The 13795-nt window shown below is 35.0% G+C and overlaps 1 protein-coding gene and 1 pseudogene across 13 annotated transcripts in view; both read right to left on the reverse strand.

Annotated features, from left to right (window-relative positions):
* LOC126934450 (immunoglobulin kappa light chain) overlaps positions 1 to 13795 on the reverse strand; it is a 246297-nt gene that overhangs the window by 112485 nt on the left and 120017 nt on the right. The gene's annotated exons all lie outside the window — the stretch shown is intronic.
* Positions 9717 to 10677, reverse strand: LOC126934448 (protein IMPACT-like; annotated as a pseudogene).

Here is a 13795-nt window from a genome sequence, read left to right on the forward strand (position 1 = left end):
GGGAAGGGGAAGTTTGTTCCACTGAGTGAGTGGTATTTAAAACAAGTCTATAAATGTTATCATGATCTGGAAAGGATGAGGGGAGTGAGTATGAAACCTTGATGAAGACTGGAAAACTAAACTAATCAAGGAACTTGCCTCAGTGTGGACAAGGCAGGGTCTCTCCATCTGCTTAGTCCTGAAACCAATGCTCTATCCACCAGAGTCCCTCAGAGGCAGAAGAGTCATTGTAGTGGATCCTATTCAGAGTGGAGAATAACCATCCCCCAATTCCTGCTGGTTCCATCTGCCTTGCCACTGGAAACTGAGAACTAAGGAACTCCATCTCCTCCTACAGCAAGAGAGGGTGTCCACACCAGTCAGCTGGCACTCTCACCCACCAATAGGTGAAGGTTTTCTCCCACCAAAACCAGTCTAAAATGTCTGGAAGAGGGAACTGCATCTTCAAAAGTGCGGACACCAACAAAAGGCTACAAGGAACTTGAAAAGCCAGGGAGCATGATGCCAATCATCACTTCTCCATGAGCTCCACTCCAGGATTCTATTCTGTTACTTGTGATGGAGTTCAGGGCCAGAGAGGTCCCTCTACACTGCTTCCAACTGTGCACTTGAGTCCCTGATTACTCAGTTCTATTTTTCATTGATATTAACATGCATATTAGCTCTACTTAACCAAAAGTTTTCTTTTATCACTCTGAGGGTTGTTTTTATGTTTTTAAAATTTTATTTTATTTTATTTAGACTAAAATAAATTAGTGGTTTCCCAAAGGATCTAGGTAGAATTACAATAATGGTTTTTCTACACCTTAAACCTACATTTTTATAAACAGTTGAAAATGAACACCTGAGAATTCCAGCTACACCTTAGGACAAAGGAGATGAAGAGTGGGAACTTAGATTAGTGTGGTGAGTTTGAGTGGAAAATTCTGTAACCCTCTTGTTTTTCCTAAATAATTAAATTAGGCTTACCTAGCTCTATTCCCCTAGAAGAAAGTAGGAATAATGGAATTTGAGTATTCCTTGAAGAAACAAAGAACATTTTCAAGAAATTTAAGAAGTTTTCATACTTCAACCTTTCAGATGTCTAGTAGATATCTCTGGAAAACAGGGCAAGCATCAATTTGTGGATTGAAAAGAAAGATAAAATATTTCAGAGGAGCCGGTATGCCATGAGGAAAGTCCTGAAAAAATTCACCTGAACCCTTGGCACTTTTGTGCCATGATTAGGGTTGGGACAATCCTTGAGCTTTTCCCCCTCCTACAACTCTGGGTGGAGGAGGACAGAAACAGAGGTAGGAAGTAAAAGGCAGACGATTGGGGCGAAATTTGCATTTTTTTTTTTTTTTTTAGGCCGCCAAGAGGACTGATCATTAAGAAGCCTGTAGAAAATAGAGACAAACTTGACCAATTTAAATTGTCCACTGTCCTGTCCTCTGTCTTCTACTCTTTCTCCAGCAACCAAGCGATAAAAAAGACCTACTAAACACAACCTGCAAAGACACAGTCCTCAGACTCAGTTCTGAGGTGGAGGTAGGTAAGGTAATGATAAAATGCACCCACATGTGTTTGGAGCGATCAAGAAATAATGAACTATACCATATTTTGGCAAATAGAAGACTTGGATAAAGCAACCCCATCAAGGATAAGTAATTTGAAGTGAAATAATACTGAAAAATTACAAATTTACCATGGGAGAGGGCTATATGACTGACAAAAATACATAGCAAGTAAATAATACATTAGATAACTCCTCTGAAAATGATGTACTCTAGTAAAACAAAAGCATTTTCTCCAGCAAATGATTGTAAAATTAGAAGACACACCAAAAAAAAAGCACTTAAATTTATTTTCAAGGATGAGATAATTAGCAAGAAAATAATAGGTAAAATAAACGTGTCTGGCTACAGGTACAGGATTTAAAAAGTAAAGCAGAACTAGTTATTATAACATAGAAAAAATATAATCAGGTAAAGAAATAAATGGAGTCAAAGACACATAAGGTAAGCTTAGTAAAGGAATAAAGTTCAGAATAAAGGGCAAAAAAATCAATTACAGATAATTATAGAAAGGACAGAAAACAGGCACCCAATATACATGGATAGTTGATGTGTTTTAATTATAGAATTTAATAAAATAACATATGAAATAAAATGTAATAACATAATGACCAGAATGTCAATATGTTCAAGTGAAGATATGTTAAAACACCCCACCATAACATATATATGAATTACATATTTATTAAATACATAAATATTAAAAGATACATCTATAAAAATTATATAACAAAGAATTTATATGAATATATATCTGACTTGGTATTTAAAGAGACTATTTGTAAGCCAGAAGAAAAAGGAATTCTAAAAGAAACAAAAAATAAATATATAAAGAAAGCAACAGAAACCTAATATAACGTTTCTAAGTAGAAGTTTTAAATCAATGTCAAACATAAAATTATACACTGAAGAAAATCAATACATATAAAAATAAAAATAGACTATAACAAAGACATCTCACAAAATGATAAAGAAAGCAAATTTAAATTAGAAAAATAATCCATAAAATGAAAAATTAATAAATTACACCTCACCTAAATTGAAGTTTTTGATCTGAAAAGAAATCTCTCTTAAAGGGTTGTAATAAATTGAAAGTGGACTTAAGCAATTTAGCAAATAAACTCTTGAGCAATTATCTCAGAGAAATAAAACATTATTATACAGAAACTTGTACACAAATGTTCACAGAAGCTTTATTTATAGTAGCTAAATAAGGAAATTACCCAAATGTCTTTCAGTAAGTAAACAGTTAAATAAACTGGGGTAATCATATCATAGAATACATTCAGAAATAAAAAGCAATAAACTATTGCTATACCCAACTTTGATGAGCCTCAAGGGTATTATACTCAGCGAAATAAGCCAATCTTGAAATGGTACTTATGGTATGATGTCTTCTACGTGGTGTTTGCCAAGGGTTAAGGATGGGGTAGAGAAGGTGAGGGTGGCTGTAAAAGGGTAACACCAGGAGTCTTGTGGTGATGATTTAGCTGAGTTTCTTGATTACAGTGGTGGTTATAGAAGGCCACATACATGATTCATTCACATCGAGCTACACACACATAAACACAATCACATAAACAAACAAAAATTGTGTGCATGTGTAACTTGTGAAAACTGAATAAGTTCTATGGATGACACCAATGTTAATTTCCTGTCTTTGGTATTGTACTATGAAAGATGTCAAAATTGGAGGAAATTGAATGAAGATGCATGAGACTTCTGTATATTTCTTTGCAACTTCCCGTGAACCTGTAACTATGTAAAAACAAAAAGTAAAAAAAAAAAAACCATAAGCTTTATTACTTGAAAACCTTGAAAAAAAATGAATTGCCCTTTTCCATGAAATAATTGGCAAAATCTTAAAGCCTTATGCCTCCCTCTGCTGGTGGGAATGGAGGGGGATGGAAAAGCCCTTACTTTGGTGGCTGCAATGTGGATTTCTACAGACTTTCCTCAGTAATCTCTGCTCACTATTGGAGTGAAATTTAGAATATGTATACTTGTTAACCCAAACTTACTACTAAGAAAATTGCCTATAGAAATAAAAACTCCATATTGTCTAAGGAAACATCTGAATGCCTATCAGTAAGAGATGGCTAAATAAATTGTGCTATTTTCATATTATGAAAAGTCATACAAGTTTTGAAAGCGTTAATTTCAAACAATTGATCTGTTTATTATACAATATCAAGTGTAAAAGCAGAAATGCAAAATGTGTTTTATAACACATAATCCAATGTTTGAGAACCTACAATAATAACGACAGAACTATAGCATACACAATATAGCAATTTTTTTCGTATATTAAATATGATTCACATTTCTTGGGGTGACTATAGTTTTCTCACTAATAGAAGCACAGTAAGTTGATTGAACCAAAAATCATGATACAATTGTATAGGGCGGAAGTCAGAGCACTGGTTCTTAAGCTCAACTCTAGGGAGAAACTATTTAACCAGCCTAATATGCTACATACAGTTTTATTATTGTCTAACTGACTAGAGAAAGAGAAATAGTCAACCCCATCCAGCTCTAGATCCTGTGCCACCTACATGGTGGAGAAAGAAGCAGAGACACTTGTGATGTTAACAGTCCACAGACATAAGCTCACTAAAGCACTGAACCCTAAGCATAGGAGTATAGAATGCTTCTCTTCCCCTATACCTTACCCCCATATTATTAAAGGCCTATTTCTAGCACTTCCCTTCACTCAATATATTTTATCTGGCTATCAAGTAAAAATTATAAGGCATAATAAAAGACAAAAAGACACGGTTTGAAGAGATCAAGCAAGCGTTGAAACCAGACATGGCAGGGATGTTGTAATTTTTAAAAGAGGAGAAATGTAAACTGAAAGATGAAGATCCCAAGAAAAAGCAAAAAAAAAAAAAAAAAAAATGCTAGAGATGAAAAAACAAAACAGAACACTGTAACAGAAAGGACTTGGTATGGCTGAGAAAAAAAGAGTCTGATTTTGAGAGTATATTGACAGAAATCTCCAAAAATGAAAAGAAAAGAGAACAAAGACTGAAAACCAAAGGCCCAAGAACTGTGAGACGGATACAAAAGGTGTTACATTGTTTAACCCTTTTTCTCTTTAGAAAAAAAAGTACACTTTTCTACCGGCATTCATGTGATTTTACATGAACACATTCTTTGTGGATGAAGCAAATCTGACTGATTTTCAATGTGAAATAAAATATAAAATCTATTCTTGGAATTATTTCTAAACAGAACTTGTCTCTAATCCTAATATAACAGAAATGTATATGATAATCAGTATTTAATAATTTTTTGTGTGGTAAATTTCAAAAATTTATGTTTCAAGAACAACATAAAGTGGAATATCACATTCCACACAAAAATATCACATTTCTCTTCAGGTTGTCTCGCTAGGCTTGTCTTTGTACAAGCAGCAAACTTTGCAGCGACCTGTTGGATTTCGTTTGCCTGATGTTGGTGGTATGCTCTTGGGGAAAGGTATTCCATACAGGTGAAGAGGTATGATATCATCAGAGCAAGGGTGACCTGGAAGACTTTGCTGCCCTGGCTTGTGATGCTTTAACAGTATTTTTTTCAATCCATGTCAGTCTGAAGTTTACATGGCTAATCGTGTGCTCAGGATTATCCTTCTTGAACAGGATGTAGAGGTTCAGTCAGCACTGTAATGTTTAGAAGGTAGTGAAATACTTCCTTAGACCAAATCTTGTGCTTTCTGAAGAAGTGAGCATCAAATCAGCTGAGTCCACTGCTCCCATCTTCTCATTAGGGTCCACAATGACATATGGCTTCTTAGTTTTCTTTCCATTTCTGTTGTCTGCTTCAATCACAGTATCATTGTGGAATGTTGGTCACATTCTCACTTTCTTCTTGAGGTAAACACCGTAGTTGCAAGTGCTGCCAGCAAGTACTCTTGGACAAAAGGCAAATAGGTTAACGAACACGAAGAAAAAGGAGGAGGACGGGGTGGAGGGGTGATAAAGGAAACAGTATTGACTAAAAATATTTCTAAATTAATGTCAGACATCGAACCACAGATCCAGGAAGATCAGGAAACACCAAGCAGTATAAATGCCAAAATAAGCAAACAAGCAAAACAAACAAAGAAACAAAACAAAAACAAAAACAAAAAACACTTGAGCATATAATTTTTAAACTATAGGAAGTCAAAAACAAAGAAAAAGTATTGAAAAGAGAGAGAGAAAGAGCATGAACATAAGAGAAACAAACCTTTTGTATAGAGGAGGAAATGTAAATATTGTATCCAACTTCTGTGAAACAGGAAGGATTCTTCACTTCAATGCAAGCAAGAGGAGAGGAGAGTGACGTGTTTTGTGCTGAGAGCAGAAAACCACCAACCTAGGATTCTGTTTTCTATGAAATCATCCTTCAAAAGGAAATGATAAATGATGGCTTTCTCAGACAAACAAAAATTTGGAAAATTTGTTGCCAGTAAACATGCTTTGTAACAAACAGAAAAAGAAAAGTTCTTTTGAGAGAAGGAATATAGTATAGGTCAGAAATTTGAATTTGCATAAAAGAAGAGCATCAAGAAGAAATAAGTGAAGGAAAAATTAAGGAACATATTTTTCTTATTCTTAACTGATATAAATTTTTTTCAAAATAATAGTAATGTGATTATTATGCATGCTGCTGTATACATTTACATATATAAATACATATACACATATATGCATACTTATACTTACATATAAGTGAAATGAATGACAATAATGCAACAAATGGAAAAAATTAGGAATACTTTGTTATTATCAGGTACTCACATGACCTATGAAATGTTATAGGAGTATTTGAAAGTGGGCTTGGATTAGTTGTAAATGTATCTTGAAAACTTCAGAACAACACTAAAAGTGGTGAAAAAATCTAATATGCTAATAAAAGAGAGAAAATAGAAATGTATAAGATGCTAAATTAAAACCATAAAAAGGCAGAAACAAGTAGAAGATAAAAATAGAAAAAAAAAAACCCAAGGACAATAAATAGAAAACAGTGAAAATATGGTAGACATTAATCCAAGGCATCAATAATTAGTTGGAGCATCAAGTGTCTAAATGTACAAGTTAAAAGACATATTATTAGAGTATAACAAAAAGTAAGATTCAACTCTATGGTGTCTATAAGAAATCTAAATATAATATTAAGGCACATATAGATTGAAAAGTACATGAATGGAGAAAGATATACCATGCTAATATTAATCAAAAGAAACCACAAGTAACTATATTAATTTCAGAAAAGAAGATCTCAAAGCAAGGAAAGTGATCATGGACAGAAAGAACCTTACATATGAAAAAGGGGCAAATTCTTCAAGAAGACAAAGCAATGCTTAACGTATGTGAGCTTAACAACAGACTGTCAAAATAAATGAGGCAAAAACTGATAGAACTACAAGAAGATACAGCTGAGCCCATGATTATAGTTAAAGGCTTCAACACTTCGCTATCATAAGTAGATAGATCCAGGGGGCAGAAAACCCATAAAAACAGTCAAACTCAACAACACTATCAATGAGCTATGTATAATTGCCATCTGTACACTATTTTGTACAAACACATATTTTTTCAAGATCACATGGAATATTCTCTGTGATGGACTTAATTCTGGGTCATAAAACACACAGTAACATATTTAAAAAAAAATAGAAATCACTCAGTGCCTTCTCTCAAACCACAATGGGATTAAAATATAAATCAATACCAAAATGCAGACAATACCCAAATATGTGGAGATTAAACAGCACACTTCCAAATAACAAAAGAGTCAAAGAAGAAATCTCAGGAGAAATTTTAGAAGATTTTGATCTAAATAGAAATAAAAACATGACTCATCAATATTTGTGGAATACAGCAAAAGGAGGTGCTGAGAGGGAAATTTATATTATCAAATGTATAAATAAGAAAGAAGAAAAATCTAAAATCAGCAATCTAAGCTTTCACTGTATGAAATTAGAAAAAGAAGATCAAATTAAATCTAAATTAGGCAGAAGAAAGGAAATAAATATTAAAGCAGATATAAAAAAATTGAAAACAGGAAGTCAACAGAAAAAAAACATTGAAAGCTAATACTATGAAAATACAAATAATATTGGTAAGTCTGAAGCCAAGCTAAGGAAACACAGAAAGCACACACATTACTAATAGCAGAACTGAAAGAGGGGATATCACTACAGATCCCACGAAGCTTAAAAGTATGTTATAGTAATATTATAAACAATGCTATGACCCAAACTTAATAACTTTGATGAAATGGACAAAGTCTTTGAAAGAAGGAATCTACCAAAACTAACTAAAAGAAATAGACAGTATAAAGTGGCATACAAATATTTTACATATTTAATAAATTGAATAAATAACTAACAACCTTTATAAAAAATAAAGCACCAGATTCAGATGGATTCAATGGTGAATTCTATCAAATATTTAAGGCACAAATTCTTCAAATTCTCAGTCTATTTCACAAGATAGAAGCAAAGGGCATACTTCCTAAGTCATTCTGTGATGGAAATACTAGTCTACTAACAGAACCAGGCAAAGACGTTACAAGAAAATAGAACTACAAATATTTCTCATGAACATAGATGCAAAAATCCTCCACAAAGTATTAGCAAATTGACTACAACAATGTATAAAAAACACTGTACAATATAGTATGCCAAGTTGGATTTATGGTATGAAATCCATACCAGGTATGAAAGGCTGATTCAGTAGTTAAAAATTAATTAATTTGGGAGGCCGAGACGGGCGGATCACAAGGTCAGGTGATCGAGACCATCCTGGTTAACACGGTGAAACCCCGTCTCTACTAAAAAATACAAAAAAAACCTAGCCGGGCGAGGTGGCGGGCGCCTGTAGTCCCAGCTACTCGGGAGGCTGAGGCAGGAGAATGGCGTAAACCCGGGAGGCAGAGCTTGCAGTGAGCCGAGATCCGGTCACTGTACTCCAGCCTGGGCGACAGAGCTAGACTCCGTCTCAAAAAAAAAAAAAAAAAAAAAAAAAAAAAATTAATTGATTTATTCCAGTGTCAATTCTTGTGTATCCAACACAATTGAGCATCCAGAGAATGGAATATTATTCATTGCCTAAAATAAACAAGCTATCAAACCATGAAAGAACACAGAGGAAATTTAAATACATATCACTAAGTGGAAAAGTCAATCTGAAAAGACTGCATATTATATTATTTCAACTATATGATATTCTGTAAAAGACAAAACCATACAGACAGTGAAAGGATCAGTGATAGTTAGGGATTTGGGAGGGTGGGGGATGAATGGGGGAGGTGAACAAGTTTTAGGGCAGTGAAACTGTTATGTCTGATACTACAAAGATGGATATTTCCTATTATACATTTTTTTTTTTTTGGAGTGGAAGGAGACTACTGACACTCCATATTTATTGCTTACATTACAAGAATTAAACAAAAAAAGCAGAGACTAGAAAATCACTTTCTGAAATTTCACAATCACCAATTTGCAACAGAAATTGAGGCATAATATTTATGCTAACAAATATGTTGGATGAATTATCACCTCAGCACATAACTGCAGATGGATACTCCTGGATTTTCACTTAATCCGTTAATCAATGATGAACACTATAAAATGAAAGGTGACATACTTGTGAACTAAAATCACAAGAAGAAACTCTCCAAGATCAATCTTAAATGAGCTGCTATTCCAGTAAGCCATAAAGAGCAGTAACAGGCAATATTCATTTAACAGTACGAGAATCTCGATGACAAGAAATCAGGTATTTATATTCCTCTAGAGACATTTCTTCTCCACCTAACAAAGGCACTTGACATGCACTGAAATGGATAGTTAATTCAGGTACCGCCCTGGGCAACTGTTACCCTCCTAAAATTAGATGAAGTGGTGATTAAGTTCCAATTAGTTCTCCCAAATAAGCCTGAAACACACATGAATAGATCATAAGTTCTTTATTTTTGGCAGATGATATAACCAAAGAAGAAAAGTTAATGTTGGTATCCATGCTGAATTGGCTGACTTGAGCAGTCAAGGATACTCTCTCTGCACAATATATTCCTTGATGACTATGTAATGTATATATGATTATAGGCAAATTAACCTTTCCTATAGTTTCAGGTATTAATATTCATTCTTCTACTTGTCTTTTCTTACTTTTTGTTCTTTCCCAAAACCTTAGATGACTCCTCAGGTGAATTTGTGTAGTTCTTTTCCACTAGTATGTTTCTGGCACAGTTGTTGATATGTTTAAAGCGATCTGGTCCTAGCAGAATCCCTCCATACCAGCGTGATACTACCACCATGACATTCTTCACATTCAAAATCTCCATGAGATGAAGAGACGCCCACCAGCTGCTGTTTCCCCATAATCCTCACAATCCTGTAAGAAAGTCTGCTTATCCTCACAATATATTCTGTAGGCAGAGATGTGGTGGGTGGCACTAGCTATTTTCTTATTCTCATACAATTTGGAAGGAACCATTTTCACCTGTTTGGGACAAACTACTGGAGCCAAGTGTGCCTGAAAAGTACTTCTTTGGTCTGTAATAGGAATGCCATGATCAATCGGAGGTAATTCTTCTATTTCTACTTCTGTCCGAGTTTCACTGATATCAAAATCCAGTGCTTTAACCGAACCTTCTGGCTGACGTGCTAAAATGAGATCATCTTCACATTCAACCTCTTCCTCTTCAGTTTTCTTCTTTACATCTGGGCCTGGTTCTGTCGTCTGAGATGTTTGTATTAGAACATCTCTTATTTTCTCCACCCACAGGTAAAGAATACTTTCACCAATATTCTGTATATGTATTTCCTCGAGGCTATTTGATAAATCCGCGCATTCTAGCCCTTTAAGCCAAGAGCACTCAACTGGTAGATAAGTGGAGCTGTACCTGAGTATTCATTCGGCAGCATCATCTGCAAGCAAAGCGTCCATTTGGGGTCATCTATATCGTCGCTAATTCTAATACAAAATATTTTGGCACAGTCGTCAATGACACACCATTCCTCGCCATAAATGGCTGCCATTGCTTCAATTTCCTCATTCTGCCTCTGGTCGCTGCCTGCGTCTCCCTCAGCCATGTGGCCCAGGGACCGGCCCTGCAGCCGCCGCCTGCCGGTCCGGAGCGAGGGGGCGGGGCGCTGCGGCTGAGAGCCGAGAGCTGGCTGCGGCGCGGCCGGACCGGAACCGCAACTCGTATACATTTTTCAAAACCTATAACATGTACGACATCATAAGTGAACCCTAATTTAAACTAAGGAACCCTAATCTAAACTCTGGGTGATAATGTTGTGTCAATGTAGGTTCACTATGGTGGGGAATGTTGATAACTGGGGAGGTTTTGCCCGTGTCAGAGAAAGATACGAGAATCCACATCTTCCAAAACTACTCTAAAAATGAGCTCCTTAAAAATATAACTTCTTAAAAAATAATTAGTTATTTCCACTATCTAATATAGCAACTTGAATTGTGGGAAAATGAGTAACAGTGAGATTTGTCACGTTTTCTTTTATTATAAATCAATTATTAAAAATATTATTCTTACAAAATAATCTTTTTTGAATTTCAGAGTATTGCTATTACCAGTAAAAATTAATGATAAACCTTTAAAAAGTCTGCCTTGTAATTGGTTATTTTATCTCAAAATCTGTCGCCCTTAAGTATCCAGAACACGTAAAATTTTGTAAGAATTCTTTCATCAGAAAAAGACTTTGAAATTTTCTCATACTGTCAATAGACTAGGAGTATAATATTCTTAATTCTAAACGGGAATCTCCCCCTTCTGTATATTAATACACCATGCCAAAACGTTGACAACAGCAGCAAAGTGGATCACTCCACACTGGACAAAAATAAGAATTGATAAAATTTGTAAGAACAGCCTACGTTTAGATCCAGGTGGGAAGCAGGCCACTGTGGGTCTCCGGTCTTGGCCACATTCAACTACATGAGGACAGACTTATATAGATCTGTTTTCTTGTAGTTCAACTTCCTTGTCAAATTCTGTTTGGGGGTCCATAAGTGTAAAAGCACATTTTATATATATATGTGTGTGTGTGTGTGTGTTTGTGTGTATATATGTAATAATGTATATTACATGAAATCAACCAGAATTGTGTTTTAACTTCTTTGTTTTATTTCCAATGAACAACAATCAAAAACATTAAAGTAAGACATAATAGGTGAATGAATTGTTTGGTGGTCACTCTTACTTATAACGAAATAATAATGAGACAATATCTTCATTAAGAAAGTGGAAATGGTGACTTTCTGCCTTAAGGGAGCAGGGGACTCCGGGTTGTAAACTTCCCCTCTGTCTTGATCTTTCTTGTGCAGGAGTTATATATATATATCATATATATAATGTATACATGATATATATATATTTTATATATATATGACTTGGGAAAGAAGAGTTTTGGCAGTGGAATTTTTTGTGTCCATTAAGCTGGATTCAGTGTTGGTAGGGTGGAGTGTGATCCTATTTGTAGGAGATTTGGGGGCTTATCAAGGAAAAAGAGGTGACCACAGAGTGGCAGTAACACACGCATTTATTGGGTGAAACTTTGAGGGGCTCACAGGGACAAGTCCATCACAGCAGGAGTCTTTGCAGAGGTGAAGGTGCCAGGTTGCTATTCAGAAAGGAAGGGAAATGAGAAAACACGTGAGGAAAGGGACGCTGGCGAAGGGGGCTTGTGTGTCTAGGTGATGTCACACAGCAGCACGATGGGGACACCCTGGGTCAGAAAGCTCCAGAGGACAGTTGCAGTTTGGGGATTTTATTGCCTGGATCTTACCTTATTTATTGGCAGCAGGTGAGGTTTCCTGGCATATACAAAGCAAGCAGTGTCTAAATGGCAAAAAAATAAAATTTGAGGGCTATTTTTGAAATAATTAGTTGTGTAAAATTTGAACTTGATGGTAGTAGTTTTAAAATAAACCTGCAGTTTAGCAATACACAACTTCGAGGGCAGTAAACAGAGCTTTGATTCATTTATATATCGCTGTTGCACATCCTGTAGTCTTTGTTCTGCAGACTGTATCAACCTAAACTCTCCAAACCCATAATGCTTTGCACTAGAATACATACCCATGTGTGTGTTTCCTTCCCATACGCAAATGGAGGCTCCTTATAGCATTGATTGTGGTGAAGGATTCATGGGTGTGTACTAATCTTCAAACTCATGAAACTGTGTACATTAAATATGTACAGTATTTTTTTTTTGTATGTCAATTATCTCAATAAAATGGTTTTTAAAATCTCAACCAGCAGAGATTTTTAGCCTAGTCCCAAATGCAGATTGTCTAGAGTGGATTCCTGGCTTCAAGGCACTTGTAATGAAAGCTGGTTGTCTTTTCTAAATAACTATAAATTGTCACCCAGAAGAAGTAAAATTCATGGCTAACCATTCTGTGTTACAGGTTCAGAGAAGGCTCTGTGGGCGTGTTTATCCTCCAAATTTATATATTCTCTCTAAACACTGGGAGACATTAGTATGTTTACATGTCTGACTTCTCTGGGTCGTCAAGACCCCATTTTTGATCTACCTAATATGAATTTGTATCCAAATGTTTAAATTCTTTTTCTTTCCTTTTACTTAAAGTAAATACTAAAAAAATCCTGCAGAGGCACTCAACCGAACCATAAAAATGAATTTGAGAATCATGTGTTGGAGATGAAGGCTTTTTATCTGTAAATGTTAAACTTTCTGCTGAGCCCGACTCATCCACAGACTAACTGGATAAAGTGAGACAATAATTCCATTGCCTACCTGAGCATTCCCCACCTTAAAAGTTTTTAACTTCCTCTAAGATCTCTGCTCTAGGCTCACTCTGGAAGACAGGATCCTCTATCTTGAAAATAAGTTTTTCTCAAAAGCCAGAGCTTGTTTGGAAGTTTAATAATTTTCATTTTTTTAAATGTGAGATTTGTCTATTCCACCTTGTAAGAAAATTTGATTTGCCAGACAAATGAAAAGTGGAAAAGTCAAGAAGAGTTTAGAGATAGAATCAAGGACAATAGCATTTTAAACTGTGGTTACATCTGTCTTTGAAATAAGAATTTGTATAAATATACTGAAATGACAAAGTAAACAATTTTTTTGTATTTTTAATTTAGATAAGATAGTTTACTTGCAGGAAAATGGAGAATATCAACTTAGAATTCTCAAATCCAATGTTTTTTCTTCCAGTTTAAATAATTTCAAGAATCTATAAAATACTTAGATA

Source organism: Macaca thibetana, chromosome 13, assembly GCF_024542745.1.
Source record: "Macaca thibetana thibetana isolate TM-01 chromosome 13, ASM2454274v1, whole genome shotgun sequence".
Classification (NCBI taxonomy): Eukaryota; Metazoa; Chordata; class Mammalia; order Primates; family Cercopithecidae; genus Macaca; species Macaca thibetana.